The sequence below is a fragment of the Gobio gobio genome, assembly GCF_949357685.1.
Source record: "Gobio gobio genome assembly, chromosome: 12".
Taxonomy (NCBI): Eukaryota; Metazoa; Chordata; class Actinopteri; order Cypriniformes; family Gobionidae; genus Gobio; species Gobio gobio.
This window is the reverse complement of record NC_137105.1, coordinates 31,774,301-31,790,248: the sequence shown is the minus strand read 5'-3', so window position 1 is coordinate 31,790,248 and position 15,948 is coordinate 31,774,301. Positions and strand designations below refer to the sequence as shown.

Genomic DNA, 15,948 nt, shown 5'->3' with positions numbered 1-15,948 from the left:
GGCGTTTGCATTGTTCAGTTAGATATTTGAGGTCTCTTACCCCCGTTGTTGTCCACAAAACGTCAGCACCGACACTTAGAAATAAAAGACAGGGAAAGCAATAAATGGCATTACTAACAACACATCCAGCCAGCCACCTACATTTCTCATAACAAGCTCGTGAAACTCCGAGTGCAGCTGCGTCCTGTCACTGGCCTGCTGCTGGATTTGTAAATCGCGTTGGTCCGGTTCGGGATCCTTTATCATTTTTTTTCTTCCAACGAACGCCTTGTGAAAGAATTTGGTTTAACTGCTGCCATCTCTACGAAAGTGATCATCCTAATAAGGTTTTGACGGAGTCGGAGTGACTGTGTCGCCCGCGCACTTTCGCTTTAGTGGCCAAGAGTGTAAAGTTGAATGACAGGTTGGATAAAATAACACTCATCCAATTCTGATTCGCCAGGGACGCAACGACCTGCGTCCGGAGGAGGATCTTTAAGAACCAATTAGAGACCAGCTTCAGGTCACATGCTGCCCGTATATTTTTTGACTCAGATAGACATCCATTTGTCCAGCGTCCCTCACGCATGAAACCGCATGAAACATATTGAAGAACATATTAGTTAACCCATCAAAGCCAGTTTTTATTAAATGGTGAGGCTCTTACTAACAGCCAGCACATCGTATGAGTAAACTATTTTATTTTTATTTCACTTTGTTATAATTTTTGTATACATGTATATTTCTGGAATTTTGATGGGGGCAGTGCTGATCTGTCAAAAACAGCAAACAAAAAGCAAAATCATATTACTTTTAACTAAAAACAACCATATTGCAAGTGAAAAACATACTAACCATGTATATTCTTCATTAACTGAAGCAGCTTTGTAGAATCTATTCATAACAGATTAGTTTGATATTGGAAATGTGACGTGCTGCCTGACATTTTGTATGTTCTGCTAAAAGTGTCACCAACACAAATTGCCCAAAAAATATTCTAAATCGTAATTTCCACGTTATCAAAGGCAAAATTATCTTTTCAAGTAGGCCTACCTCCTGGAACTGGGTTACATTCCCCCTGAGCAAGACTCACACCTGTGGTTGGGAACAGGTTTGCCAGGTCTGTGCAACAAAAGTAGCCCAATGGCCAGTCAAAAGCCCTATGCGATTTTCTCCATCGGGAGGCCGAATTCTCCACTGAATTTGTACGTCTGTGGGGTGTTTTGGGGGTGTTGGAGCAGCGAAATCGTACGTACAGAGGTGGAAATGAATCCACAGAAAAAAAATTTACCCGCGGCAACAATAGCCCAATTCTCTGGGAAAACCGGAGACTTGGCAACACTTGGGAATCACTGCATGTCATAGAGGAGTAATTCTTTGTGCTTTTCAAACCTTGACTTAAAAGATGCCATCAAAACCAACTGATACTGACGTCTGCAAAATAAAGAAAGAGGAATGTTAAGATAGAGGGAGGAAAATACCATATAGGGGTAAAAATGTTAGCAAAAAAGACAGAATGTGTTTTCTTATCAAAGCACCACTGCAAAGTGTCATACAGGATTGAGAAATATGCATTGAATGGAGGCAATTACTTGAGCCAAATGTTTCTATTTTGTAGGAGACAATGCAGCACAAATCATGCTGCAAGATGAATGTGTCTCTCAAACCAGTGAAGTTGAAATATTTCTGTTAAGAGAGAGCTCTGTTTCTCAAATACAAATTCTGAATGATAATTTCACTCCAAAATTCTTCCTGGAAATGAAATACTACGTTTGGTTAACAACAGGCTTTCAAAGCCTTCCATGTTCAATGAGTGATTTGTTTGGGATGTTAATTGGTAATAGGTGCGTTCGACTTCATGTGGCGCTGCTCAGGGAGATCGTGAGAGTTTTCCGCTTCCAGTTGTGGGCAGAATTAAAAACGGAGCTGTCAAGTCAGACACTTTCTGCTTCCCCTAGTGACGATCGTGCGGTGTCTGCGTACTTTATTACAGACAAAGTGGATTAAATGCAGTATTTGTCAAATACACAGACGTTTCAGACCAGGGCCTAAAATTAACACTCGCCAAGCACCAAATGTGAGTAAAAATTGCTGTTACGCGTATATGCAATGGTGTCACTCGGCAGTTGGCTAGTAAAATTTTTATGAATTCTAACAATGCATAAACATGAACAAATGTGAATGACGCTTGATCAGACAAATTCACACAAAATTATGTTAAAAAAAGCAAGTATCCTAGTAAACATAGTTGGTCTTAATTGAATAAACAGTTGAGAAAGTAAACACATTTGCTCTTAAAGTGTCAGCAGCCTAAAATTCCTACTGCTGTCTGTTTTTAATGTTAATCAGACAACAAAGGACAAAGAAAGAAATCACTCACTGCTCTTGACTGAATAATTTTGGTAACTTTAATAAGGATTAATTACCTGAAAACTGCTGTTAGACCTACCTGAAAAACGTGAAAAGCACTGTTTATTTCATTTCTATCTTTGTTATTATATTTATTTGTGCTATTGCTTGTAATTTGATTATTTGTTCTTATTTTATAGACCCTTTTCACTGACTGTGATGACGCGTAAATCCTGCAAAGTTTTTTTTTATTTTCATTTTTTTTTATGTATGTATGTACATTTATAACACTAATTCTTTGTATTATATTACTTTTGCATCAAATTACAAAAAAACACGTTACTGCTGCTGTGAGGGTGTTTCTAATATAGTGTCTATGGGAGTGATGGTAAAAATTGACATCTTTCTCTCTTTTCACTGCCGTTATCAATCTCACTCTATTTTTTTCTATTCTATTTCTTTCTTTTTGAAAGTTTGTGAAATAACTATTGTGGAGTTTTTCTTTTGCTATTTGAGCAAATGGGCACACAAAAAAAATATATTTAATGTATACTCTCATTCACCACTATAAAATTTAACCCAACTATTACGACTTCACTCTGAGAAACCCGGAAATGTGAAAAGGGTATATTACTGACCATTTACTTGTCTTTAATAATGTTTTCAATTTATATTAGTTAGGCTAGTAGTTTTAGCTGTGATATCGAAATTGCAATAGAGAATTGTGAATTTTCACTGGTTTAATGGACGGTAAAAAATATTTATACTAGGGCTGTCGAAAGATTAATCACGATTAATCGCATCCAAAATAAAAGTTTGTGTTTACATAATATATGTGTGTGTACTCTGTTAATTATTATTTATATATAAATACACCCACAAGCATGTATATATTTAAGAAAAAAATATTATTTTTATATATAAAACATTTATATTTATATATATATTATAGATTATATAAATGTATATACAGTATATGCAAATATTTCTTAAATATATACATGAATGTGTGTGTATTTATATATAAATAATAATTAACAGAGTACACACACATATATTATGTAAACACAAACTTTTATTTTGGATGCGATTAATCGCGATTAAAATACGGATTTGTGAGCATTAGTGGAACTGAAAGTGTCAGAATCAATACAAAACACACACATGTTCCGTGTTTATAATTGAAGTCAAACACGCCTGGGGCCTGTACCATGAGGCCTAACCAGATATGTTTAATCTTAGTTTGTGCCAATCCTGGTACTATGAAAGTAGCTTGATTTAATCGGTGTTCGTCGCCATGGTATCTTACGCTGCACGGCTAACCTGCTCCGGGGCAGGTTATGTTCTGGTTTCGAGATCTCAGACTTAAGTTTGACCAATCAGCTGTGAGCAAAAAAATATATAGATGACATAACTAATTCCCAGCGTCTGTTGCAATGGCTTCACCTTTTCTTCCAAATCCTGTGGACATTTCCGCGCAAATTGCTAGAAGAGTACTTCGTAGAGAAAGAGTTTTAGGGGACAGACAAAATCCCCTTGACTTTCCTGATACGTACTTGTATGAAAGATACAGATTTTCCGCAGAAGGAATCTGTTATCTTTGCGAACTTCTTGAGCCGCACATAGCAAAAGTGTCTCGTCGAAGCCATGCGCTTACTTTACTGCAAATGGTATGTATTGCGTTGCGAGTAGTACATACTTGTATGCGGTCGGTGATGCAGAGAACCTAGGGAAAAACACGGTTTGTCGAACCATTCGCAAGGTGGTCCTCACACTGCAGGGGTACATAAATGCTTCATTGTGTTCCTTGGACATTTATCGACCATGCATGTCCATAAAAGAGGGCTTTTATAAAATTGCCGGTAAGATATATTGATAGGGTGAGATTTCACTAGAGCACTTAAATATATTACACAATAGCCTACAGTAGCTACATGTTAAGAATGATTTTAAATATTTTTATTTTTTAAATCCTATGATAGGATTCCCTAGAGTCATAGGCGCAATAGACTGCACACATGTTGCTATGTCCACAGCTCTAGGAGAACATGAGGCTGATCATGAATTCATGATCACAAGCTTGGATGCCAAATGACCTGGCTCAGTGCATGACTCCCGAAGTTAAATTTGGAACAGTACAAAGCACTTTACATTTTTTTTTATATTTTAATTGTGATACAGAAAAACTTACTGCTTTTCTGTTCTATGACAGGGCTTTTTGACGGCCTGTTGGTAGGAGACAGGGGTTATGCATGCCAGAGGTTTTTGCTAACTCCCTATCATGACCCTCAGACAGGGCCACAAAACCGCTTTAATGTGGCCCTCAGTAAAACCAGGGTCATGATCGAGATGACCTTTGGCATCCTAAAGGCACGTTTCAACTGCCTTCGGCGCTTAAGAGTGTCACCAGAACGGGCATCACAGATAGTGGCTACATACATGTGCCTTTCTGCTGAATATGGCCACTATCAGAAAGGAGCGAGTACCACCACAAAACCAGCTTCTCCCCAATGAAATTGACCCCATCACACTTGACCACCCAGCTGGGGCATTTGTCAGAGATGCAATCACAAAACACTATTTTACTTAATAAAAGCACATTGACACTGCAGACTGGTCTCAAACTGTTTTATTGGTCATGTGGCTAGGGAGGAAGAAAGAGAGCAAGAGAAAGTTACATTAATAAATATTCATAGAGTGTTCATACTAAAGTGTCACTCGGTTAAGGCCCTCCCTCAGTTTTCCGGATTTCCCACCTTTTTCTGTTTGCTGCAAACAATAAAATGTTCACAACAATAATAAAAGGTTGTGGTAAATACTCACCACTTTGAATTATATTTTGTCTTGATCTGCTGCCAAGAACATTTGGAGTTGGGGTTGCATCTAAAAATCAATGAATATATTTTTTTAGGATGTAGTGATATATATATATAATAGTAGAGTTCAGATGCAAAAGCCTCTAAAAGCAACTTCGGTCAAAAATGAGATAACGATACTGAGTGAATGCTCTCTGCATATAGTATACGTTAAATAAAATACTTTAACTTCAAACCCACTAAATCCCAGCCTCACCCCATTCAGAAGTACCGGTACTTAGGTAGAAACCTATACATAGAAGCCTGACAAAAATGCTTATTTTAAAGAAAAACGTCAGACAGACTTAGAGGCTTTTGCATCTGAAGTCTTCATATATATACCGTATATGTATACACACACACACACACACACACACACGCACGCACGCACGCACGCACGCACACACACATTTCATTTTGCCATTTAGTACATTTTTAAAAATCAAAGGTTGTAACTGTTAACATTAGTTAGGCCTAATGCACAGTGAAGTAAGTAACATAGTAACATGAGTAACATGAGTAAAATGAACAATTGTTTTGGCATTACGATTAACAAAGAATAATAAATGCAGAAAAAAAATGGTTCATTGTAAGTTCATGTTAGCTAATGCATTAACTTATTTTAACAAATACAACCTTATTGTAAAGTGTTACAAGCGAACACACACATACATATAGGCTGCATTATATACATATTTTTACATTCATTAATTTACTTTTCTTTTTCTTTTTTACTTACGCATTAATGCAATCAGCATTCTTCCTCCTACATTCTTCTCTTGCTTTGGCAGCAGTGTTACTGCGTGCTTGAAATACAGTTCCCTTTCTGTCGGTGATGTCCGACCTATGTCTCCGTTCCTCCTTCAGGGAACGAGGGTTACCATACGTAACTGAGACGTTTTATATTCTTCATATTTCTGAAGAATAAGATCTTGCTCTGCGAAAAAAATATATAGCTCTCGCTCTATCCATATCGCAAGCGATTGGTTGTTCAGTGCCAACGTCACTCTTTTATGTGCACACGCGTGTGAAATAATCATAGCTTAAGGATCAAATCCTGAGTTGACAGAGAAAGTTGATGAGCTGCATCATGGTACCAATAAAGCCTGATTACATCGGTTTGGTTTTGTCAACTCAAAACCAATCCTGTAACCCTAAGTTTGTTCAACTACCTTCATGGTATAGGCCCCTGATGTTTCCTTTGCTGGCCAGTTGCAAGTAGTAATATAGGGACTGCGCTGGGGAGGGACATTATCATTGTAGAGAGCATTTGATTAGCCAAAAATCAGTTTGCAGGATGACCCATAGACAGTAAAAGGAATGGACACAGCGACCCCATAGACTTCAACGGGAAAAAATGAAGTCAATTAGAAGCACTCACTTCCTGATGGCTGAGCGTACTGAGCTTGATGACGTAGATGTGACGTGAGCAACCTGTCTGACAGTTGTAAGTCCTCTAGTAGTTGTGCAAAGTGAAATCTGAATCACGTGGCTGAAATATTTTGTCCCGTTGCTTTTGACTCTCTATGGGCTTCTCCCCATGCTTCTCCCTTGACTTTATCGGACTTTATGCCTCCACGTCCCCCCGATTGCCTCATAGACAGTAAAAGATTGCCTGCGAGCTTCTCTTCCTGTCTATATGGTAATTTCTCTCTACCGTGCGACATAGTCGCAAGGTTATGACGCAATCGTTAGCCTATTTTTACAAAAACGGTTTCTACGGGGTGGCAGTGTAAGATACAAGTTAATGGAGCCTTTTATAAATTGGTGTGTTTCTTTAGAAATAAACAGTGGTCAAATGGAGTCTTTAACCCCCTCAGATGTAAAGTTATTTGCTGTCAAAGTGACGCCAAAATGAATGGGAGTCAATGGAATGCTAACAGCAGGTGATGGCTTGGTTAGCAATGGCTGCCCCTATGGAAGGTACGCTTTCCGGGTGCTGGATTACCCCCTTGGGATCACCTCAACTCTAAACGTCATGGGCTAAAATACATAAAACACCAATTTTGATTTCATGGGGTTTAACTCTTAAAGATAGACAAATTTTCACTACTGTTGAAATCTGGGCATGACTGTGAAGCCTTACTCAAAGTGGCTGTCTTTTATAATTTAAACATCCATCGGTTGATTCTCTTTAGTAAACATGTTTGTATCCAGGACTGAGCACAAGCTCCGCCCCACCACCTCTTTTAGCGGCTGATATATTAATGTAACTCAAACAATGTCTTGTGTATGACAGATAAATAAATGATGATTTCTGCTGATCTAATGTATCATTCAGGAAGACCAGAGAGAAATGGAGTGAAGGAAAGCAACTGTCAGATGGAGAGAATCTTGAAGAGAGAACAAAATTACATTTCTCTCTATTCTTTTTGAGTCTTTGTTGATTTTATGATTAAACAATGACTAGCATCTCGCCTCTACCTCATCGCCCCCCTATTTTTTCCCTCCCGTCCTTCTGTTTTTCTGCTTCATTCTCATCAGATTGATCATCATTTATATGAAGTTGGCTGGCTAACTGGATGTCACATTGTACTGACATGATGAGTGTTGCTGTGGCACTACAGCGTGTCCAATCAAATAATGTTACTTCGCTATTTTAATTCTGCTCGATCTAACCACTGCCTTTGATACACTCCATCACAACATTATTTTAGATCGCCTACAGCAGGAGGTAATTGTATCATCAGGACATTGCACGCAGCAGGATAAATAACACAAAAGATTCCAAAAATAACTTCTGATAAAAAAAGACAGTGAACTTTTCATGGGAACTGCAAGCACAACACATCTACCAGAAAAAAATCTATATCCCACATCAACCCCACATTAGTTGTTGTAATATATGTGAAAGACAATCAATTTAAAAACGGCAAACAAAGACCACAAGAAACAGAACCAAGTACATCAACGGAACATCCTTAAAGCGACAACACCAGACAATGAACACAGAAAACACAAGGGCTCATAAACACAGGGGTTAATCAGTCTAAATAGACACAGGTGCAGACAATCGGGCAGTAACAAGGGGAATCCAAAGGACTACAAACTGGCATAGGAAACTTAGAGACAAAAACTACAATATAAAAGTCCAAACACAAGACAAAACCAGGAATATGTGACAATTCCCCTTGTGAATAAAGTACACTTTAGCAGACTCTTAAAAATAGCAGGCCTACTTATTACAGAAATAATTTATGTTAAAAGAATATACTTAAGTGAGACCTAAAAGTAAAACATTGCATGTTAATATATTACAGTTTATATGTAAATTAAAGGAACTTTAGAGGACTTTTTTACCCACTTAGGATGTCTTTAAAATATGGGTAGAGTGTACTACCAAATTAACTGAAAAGCATTCACAATAAACAAAAATATACTTGTCATTTCTTTTGAAACTTTTATTTAATGTATTTACATTAAATTAAATTACATTTAATGATGAAGTTGCAATTGTATTACATTTAAAATATTTAATAAATGTAATATGGAATAACACACTACAGTTCAAATATAATCAAAGTACTTTACATGTATTGCACATCTTTAAAGCATGACACAAAATTATTTAAACATATTGATTTAAATTGTACTTCAAGGTAAAACTTTTAATTCTACATTATAGTGCACTTTTAAAAGTGTACTTAAGATATAGTCATGACTCTCTTTAATTAAACTTAATTTGCCTTTTATTTAAGTGATATTATATTGTTTGCATATAATATTATATTCAATATGAAAATATTGTAAGATTTAAAGTACACAACACTCAGTGTACATTCAAGATTTTCACAACTATATGCTGACGAAATCAATAAATTGTGTTGTGTGTGTGTGTGTGTGTGTGTGTGTCTGTCTGTCTGTGAAAACACACTCCAACTTTCAAAAATTGGCTGTGTATAAATGTGTGTTATGACAGAAAATGGTGTACCATTAATTAGTAAAATTCTAATAAAAAAATTTACATTGTAAGAAATAATTATTAAGACCCTTTTTTAAGGTTTTTATTACTAGTACTTTCTAGCCTTAACCACATTCCAAGATTGTTTTTGAATCAGAATGAATTGTTTGGTGTAAATTAGCTACAGCTTTCTGCACTAACTGGAATTCGAACAGGAGACAGGTAGTTAACAGACATCAATGCACAAGCCATTATGCTGATCTATAGACAGTGAAGATGCTGAAAATCTATGAGCCTGAGGAAATGTGTGTCTGTGTGAGGAACTGCAGTTGTGTGTGTGTGTGTGTGTGTGTGTGTGTGTGTGTGTGTGTGTGTGTGTGTGTGTGTGTGTGTGTGTGTGTGTGTGTGTGTGTGTGTGTGTGTGTGTGTGTGTGTGTGTGTGTGTGTGTGTGTGTGTGTGTGTGTGTGTGTGTGTGTGTGTGTGTGTGTGTGTGAGTGAGAGAGAGTGTGTGCATGTGTGTGTGTGCGTGCGTGCGTGGTCCCTATGTAATGAGGTTAAAATGTTTAGTTTAGTTTTGTTTATTTTTTTTATAAAGCACATTTTTAGTGCCTCATGTGCAGCCCAAAATGCAGTACAAAGCAATCAAGAAAACCAAACAAAGAGAATACAAAAACAACAACATAAAATTAATATTTAGTTCTCTCCTGGGTCAGAGTCAAGCGCCAAGATATAAAAGTGGTTCTTCTTTTAAAAGCGTTCAAAGTGGGGACAGAGCGGATGTCAAGTGATAAGTTAGGACCGGCTATCGAAAAGAGTCGGTACCTGGAGCAATAATTTATCCGCTGATCTCAGATTCTTTACTGGCTAGTGTGTATTATAAAGTCCTAACAGATAATAGGGAGCGAGACCATTTAACATAAAAAATTATTAATAGGGCCTTGAAGTCAATCCTATATCTGGGATGTTAAAATTGGGGTGATTATGTCCCTCTTTCTCATACTGATCAATAGTCTAGCTGCGGCATTTTGAACCAGCTGCAATAGATTCACCAATGACTGAGAGAGACTTAAATACACAACATTTCAATAGTCTAGTCTGGATGATATAATGCAGTGGTTCTCAACTGGTTTGTCCATGGGACCCACATTCTCCACGGTCATTCCACCACCGCACTTTACTTACACATAAACTGTAAGAATATGACTAATACTGATGAATAAACAGTTTGTAAGCAAGTTTGTAAGTTGGTATGAGCCACCATAGTAATTTAAAATTATATAGTTATAAAATAACACAAAAAGATAATAAAGTGGCATTTTGGGGTTACAGAAACAGTTACAATGGTAAATACACAATAACAACATGAACTGTTAAAAAAAAACATATGGAAACTGATCCTGATGAATAGAATGAACATCATACCGGTATACAAATCCTTACCAGTTATGGAATGTAATGTAAGGTATTTTTTGGTATTTTTGGTTCATGACTTACCGACTGACAACGTAACTAAGACTAAGACCTCCGCATTTGCGCATGCCTTGTAATATGACTGCATGTTACAGCTGACAGGAAAGTTCGCTTTTCTGAGGTGAGAGACTTTCTTTTGTTAAAGGGGTGGTAAAACACATTCTTTTGAAGGCTTGATTGTGTTTGTGGGGTGCACTGTAACATGTGTTCATGCTTCGTTTTTTTAAAAATTGCATTATTTTTCATATATTTGACCTTTATTCTACACTGCTCTGTCCCTCCTTGTAAAACGGTCTGATGCTTTCCGGGTTCTATGAAGCCGGTCCCTCAAAAATACGCAGTGGGCTCAGATTGGTTAGCTGGCCCAGTGTGTTGTGATTCGCTAACCGCAGTGCACGTTTATCGGAAACGCCACGCCCCTTACCTGGAGGCTGTGCTTTGGTCAGTATTAGAAACAATGGCCTCAATAAAACCATCCCAATCTGAGCCCGAATCAGACCCAGAACATTTTAGTGAAGATGATCGAGCAGAACCTGTTCAGTCCTCAAGAGTAAAGACTGCGGATCTATAGTGATCGCTACTGAATGGCACTTTTGTATTTTTAGAACGATTATAGCCAAATATCTGTCGCAAGAACTATTAACCCAAAACGAACACTAAACACTGGCTTTACTATGTAGCGTCTTAGAGTCACATATTATTAAATTAAATTTAGCTCATAGGGAATAATGAGTATTAATATTTAGGGATTTATGATTAATCATAACGGGTTATAATTGAATCACAAATCTCCAAAATCACCCAAAAAGGGAATACCTAACAGGTATTTATGCAATATATATATATATGGTTGACAACAATTTATTGCAATCAACTCTGGATATATATCTATATTAAACAATCACAGAATAGCCTCTACGGAAGTGATTAGAATTCCTCTACTCCGTTCGGTTTAACGAACGAGCAGTACAATACTTCTCAACTTGGTCTTCGACCCATTTTCGAAAAGCTTATCCCTCTGGCCACAAAGGATAAACCTTCCGAGTTATGGTATTAATTAAAGCATTCAATGATACTTATAAGAGCTCGTAGCTTAGATCTGACATTAAAGGGACTCATGTTTTGTGAGCAACAACAATGACAATTAAAACGTGGATACAATGGTTTTAATAGTGATAGCTACTACGATTACATACGACTACATAAAGGATACATGTATATACAAAATAGGGAAAGTAATGAAAGAGAAGAAATGGAATAGAAATAGAGGGAAGAGAGAGGAGGAGAACAGGAAGGTGAGAAGGGAATGGTCCAGTCGGACATCTCCCAACCAAAACCGCGAGAGCCAGCAACGAACAATTATCACCATAATAGGGGTACAATCTTAAACGCATCTAAATTTCGATAGAATTGATACTTGCATGGTTTCTTTGTGTTGTGTAAAGGATGCGTGCGTTGCGTTTCTCAGAGTGTTCATGCGCTGAAGCTCTCCCTCCGTTCGGTCCTTCCGGGGTCGGTCCGCGGGAGATTTAACGGCGTGTAGGAGCGGTTGTCTTGGAAGGGAAGGCATCTCGTTCGCGCTAAGAAGATTCGTGCAGTGATGTGCGCGCTCGGATGGAGCGCGCCGGTGTTGCGTCATCTTCAAAGGGGCGATCAGCTTGGCCAGGCGGGCTCGGGCCGAAGCCCCGCGAGCCGTGCTGGCGTGATGGAAGGGAAGTTTTTCCTCGTCCGAGTCCTTGCAAGTTTTTACTGAGCCCCCCGAGGTGCTTGAGTAACTGTACTTTAAAGTCCACTAACCTCCGCCCACCTCCACTGAGATGACCAATCGTAGATGTGGATTGGAGGCGGGAAAGTTCCTTTGTTTGGACTTTTATCACTCACTGGAATGTTAATGCTGGAAACCACAACAAGTGAGGTTTTGCTCCAAAAGGGGTAAGCATATTAACGGTACATGTCATAATCATACTTTTTACATAATTGGCTAAGGCAGAGAAAGAGGAATCAATAGACCCCAAACATGCTCGTTTAAATGCATGAAAGACAGTGTATCTCTTTTACAGAGCCATCTTGAGCATTTAAGATTAACATCACACAAATACATAAATATATACTTTGTGGTCAACATACATACAACAAAAGGGGTCATCACATATATTTCTGGGATGGTTCAGTTAAAATAGTTCAAGCCACATGGCACAGGCTGTCTGTGTGGAGGTCAGTTCTCGGCCCCTCTGCACCAGGAAGGTGTGAGCTAGGGGCCCGGGGTGTGTGTGTGTGTGTGATAGGGATCTTTTTGAAGTCCCCCCCCCCCCCCCCAGAGCAATTGTCGTAGGCCTGGCCATTCTCTGGTGGGTCGTCAGCCTGGCATTGAGGGCCATTCACCCCAGACTTATGGGTGCCGGGATCTGATCTCCCTGCAGAGCTGGGTAGCGAAAGGCATCCCTGCTGTTTCGCCTCACTTTGATCCCAAGAGAGAGAAACAGAGAGAGAGAGACAGAGAGACTCCAGACGCTACAGCTCCCCCTTTGCCATGTGACGACGTCCGGTTGACCTCGTCGGATGGCAGTTGTCGTTTTGATCGGATGGTAGTCGAGTGGGATCATGATGGTCGGATGGCGGGTGGATCATGGCGGTCGAGTGGCAGGTGGTTCATGGTGGTCGAGTGGCAGGTGGTTTCTACTTGTTCTCAGCCTTTGGTTCCTCAGGCTGAGAGTCCATCTCGATGAGATTTGGCATTGTCTCTGTCTTGGTACCTCTCTTCCGTGGGTTTTGTTTGGAATCCTAGGGGGAAAGAGGCCGTGTTCTTGGTCACAGACTCTCGCCTCTCGTGGACCCGCTTGACTAGGGTGAAAGCCAGGCCCAATGTTAGGGTGTGGCCTAAAGCTGTAGCGAGATACAGCACTGTGTAGGCTGTGGTCTGTGCCTGGCCAACAGGGGAGTTGGTCAGGATGAGCAGCCGGGACAGTTCTTGGAGGGCCGCGTCGATGGGAGTGATGTCAAGTGGCTAGGACCCCCCTTTCTCAATCTTTAGTTCCAGTTCTGGATCTAGAGTGAAGTTGTGATTTTTGAAGAAGGATGGGGTTTCCAGCTCTGACCAGTACTCTTCACTTGGGCGGAGGTACAATGCCAGATCATCGAGGTGGAGGATGGCACCCTTTGGTACTTGAATCCACATACTCTGGTTGTTTGTGTCCCCTGGAGTGATGGTCTCTCCACAGCAGATAAGGCAAGCAGTAGCCACGTTCAGGTCTCTGAGCCGGTGCGGCAGGTGTCAAGGCAGCAGGTGCCCTGATGGTGTGTCACCTGTCATCCTGAAGTCCGTTCGTGTGGCCCAGGTTTCTGCTTGTGGTCTCAGGAAGTGGTTAGCGGTCTGTGTGAGCTTGCCTGAGCTGTGTGGGCAAGGAGTTTGAAGCTTGTCCTTTGCAGTAATCATCTGGTGAGTCCTGTTCAGGGGCTATTTTGTTGGTGTCAGCAGCTCCTGAGATGGTAGTGTCCAGCTGTCCTTGTGCGGCCTCCGCTTGACACCTGTGTGTAGGGTTTGGCGGAGGGCGTTGTCATCGACGGCTGTGGGACATCCTGTGATGTTGGTTGGGTGTGCTGTCTTCCGTGGCTTCGCCCAGCAGCTTGTCTGGTACTGGGTGTTGCCATAGTGACAGTTCTGCATGGGTCCTGTGCTTGGTCTGTCCAGCTGCTCTCCTGGTTCAACAGCTGTCTGAGCCATTTCAAGTCTTTGTTTCTGGTTTGAGCCTCAGTCTCCAGATGTTTGCTGAGGCTCTGAGCATGTGTTTGCTCCCTCTGGTCTCTTTGACCTGCTGCGCAAGGTCGTTTTACCCGCTGTTTATCAGTTCAGTGGTTTAACCCACTAGACCACCCTCTCCGCCTGAGTTTCGATGACCCGGATGTGAGGCATGGCCTCGGCGGGGTGTTGGGTGCCGCTTCTCCTGGGCTGCAAACTGCAGGTTCCTTCAGTGTTGCACTGGAGGAGTGGTTCGCTACGGCAGAGGTAGGGACTGTCTTGGTCAAAGTACACATGCACAGGCTTGGGGCCAGGTACAGCTGTGTGTTGCTGTCATGGTAGGCCACCACATCTGGGGTGTGCATCTTGATCTGGGTATTACCTCGCCAATGCCCAACTTTGACAATGACCTTGAGTTTGTAGGTGTTGTTTGTCAATGTACTGGTGAGCGGTGTAGGATCTGATAAAGCTAGAGTCTCTTGTTTGATACAGCAGGTGCGGCGGCAGGGTCACCTGCCACCCAGTCATAAGTTCAAAGGTAGACGCACGAGTTGATTCATGCGGGGTGGTTCTGATGTCCATGAGCATCAACAGAAGTTTCACATCCCAGTCTTTCTGGTTGGCAGTCACATACTTTCTCAGCATGCTGACCCCAGTTCGATTGGTTCGTTCGACTTGGTGTCGTTGGGTGCTGGAAGACATTCCACTCACTTGTAGAATTGGTATACCATCCTTGTTGTCCCTCATCGATCTGGATAGGGCTCCTGTCCAGTCTGTTTGGAGGTTTGACCATGGGACTGTGACTCCTCTGCGTTGCAGTGGCTCTGGGGTTTGGGTTTGCCGGATAGAATTGTCACCAAACCAGACACTTCTCTGCCATACTCTGACATGACTTTGCTGCATGCCAGGCCAATATGCCACTTGTTTCTGTGTCTTGTGGCTCAGGTACCGTGGTGTCCGGCACATGGTGCGTTGTGGACATATGTTCAGCGTTACCCCCCTTTTGACACTGTGGCATCACAAGCTTTAGCGCTGTGAGGGCATCAGAGGCATACCACAGAATGTTGACTTTCGTACGCAGCATGTGTTTGCCGTCATGTGGTCGTCTGAGGCGTTTGGTAGCCGTGAAGTCAGACGTCGTGATAGGGTGGTTGGAGGGGTCTGAGAGGTGGTTACTCATAGTTCGTATGGCAGTGCCAGAGGTTTGCATGTCGGATGTGTCATTGATGGAAATTGTGGAGCCAGCGTAAGCGGCTGTAATTTTGGAGTCGTCGCAAGAATAGTTTGTTTGCTGCGGGTTAGCGCAGCCCCATCAAGGGTGGTTGCATGGGTGGGAGGTGACCATAGGTTGTTGTGAAGTGTGCCAGTCTTGGCCAGGGAATCAGTTCGGTCATCCAAGTCTTTGTCAAGGCCGGGTTGCCTTGAGTGTCCTGTCACCTTTTTCCAGTAGATGGTCATGTTGTATGTGCTTGTGATTTCATCGCACGCTTGGAACAGGTGTTGGCGTTTGACTGCTTTCTTGAGGCCATTTTGTGTCCAACCTGGAAGGTGGCATGTGAAACGGTGTCTGACATAGTTGGAGTGCAAATACATAGTTCTCTGTTGTTGTGGGCCGATGCGATTTGTCGGGTTATTAGAATGGCTGCCACCTCAGTAT

General features: G+C 41.0%; 1 protein-coding gene and 1 pseudogene across 2 annotated transcripts in view; both read left to right on the top strand.

Moving 5' to 3' along the window:
* Nucleotides 1-15,948, top strand: part of LOC307135278 (exostosin-1) — a 467,770-nt gene that overhangs the window by 94,701 nt on the left and 357,121 nt on the right. The gene's annotated exons all lie outside the window — the stretch shown is intronic.
* LOC307135613 (putative nuclease HARBI1) lies at nt 3,765-4,842 on the top strand (annotated as a pseudogene). The gene is made up of 2 exons: nt 3,765-4,190; nt 4,311-4,842. The product of its transcript is annotated as a putative nuclease HARBI1 (transcript).